This window comes from Sinocyclocheilus anshuiensis, unplaced genomic scaffold (assembly GCF_001515605.1).
Source record: "Sinocyclocheilus anshuiensis isolate Anshui unplaced genomic scaffold, SAMN03320099.WGS_v1.1 scaffold1154, whole genome shotgun sequence".
Lineage (NCBI taxonomy): Eukaryota > Metazoa > Chordata > Actinopteri > Cypriniformes > Cyprinidae > Sinocyclocheilus > Sinocyclocheilus anshuiensis.
In genome coordinates, this window is record NW_015542345.1 from 1,190,882 (window position 1) to 1,191,129 (window position 248).

The window sequence follows — 248 nt, forward strand, 5'->3', positions numbered from 1 at the left end:
CGTTTCTGCGTCAACATCCTGAACGGGAGCTTGTGAAGGGCCCGGTTCAGTATGCGCAGGTCCAGGATCGGTCGTAACCCACCACCTTTCTTGGGTATGATGAAGTACGGGCTGTAGAAACCCCATCATCTCGGCTGGAGGGACCAGCTGTATCGCGTCCTTCACCAGTAGGACTGCGATCTCTGCACGCAAGACCGGAGCATCCTTGTCCAGCACCGAGGTGGACCGAATGCCCCTGAACTTGGGAG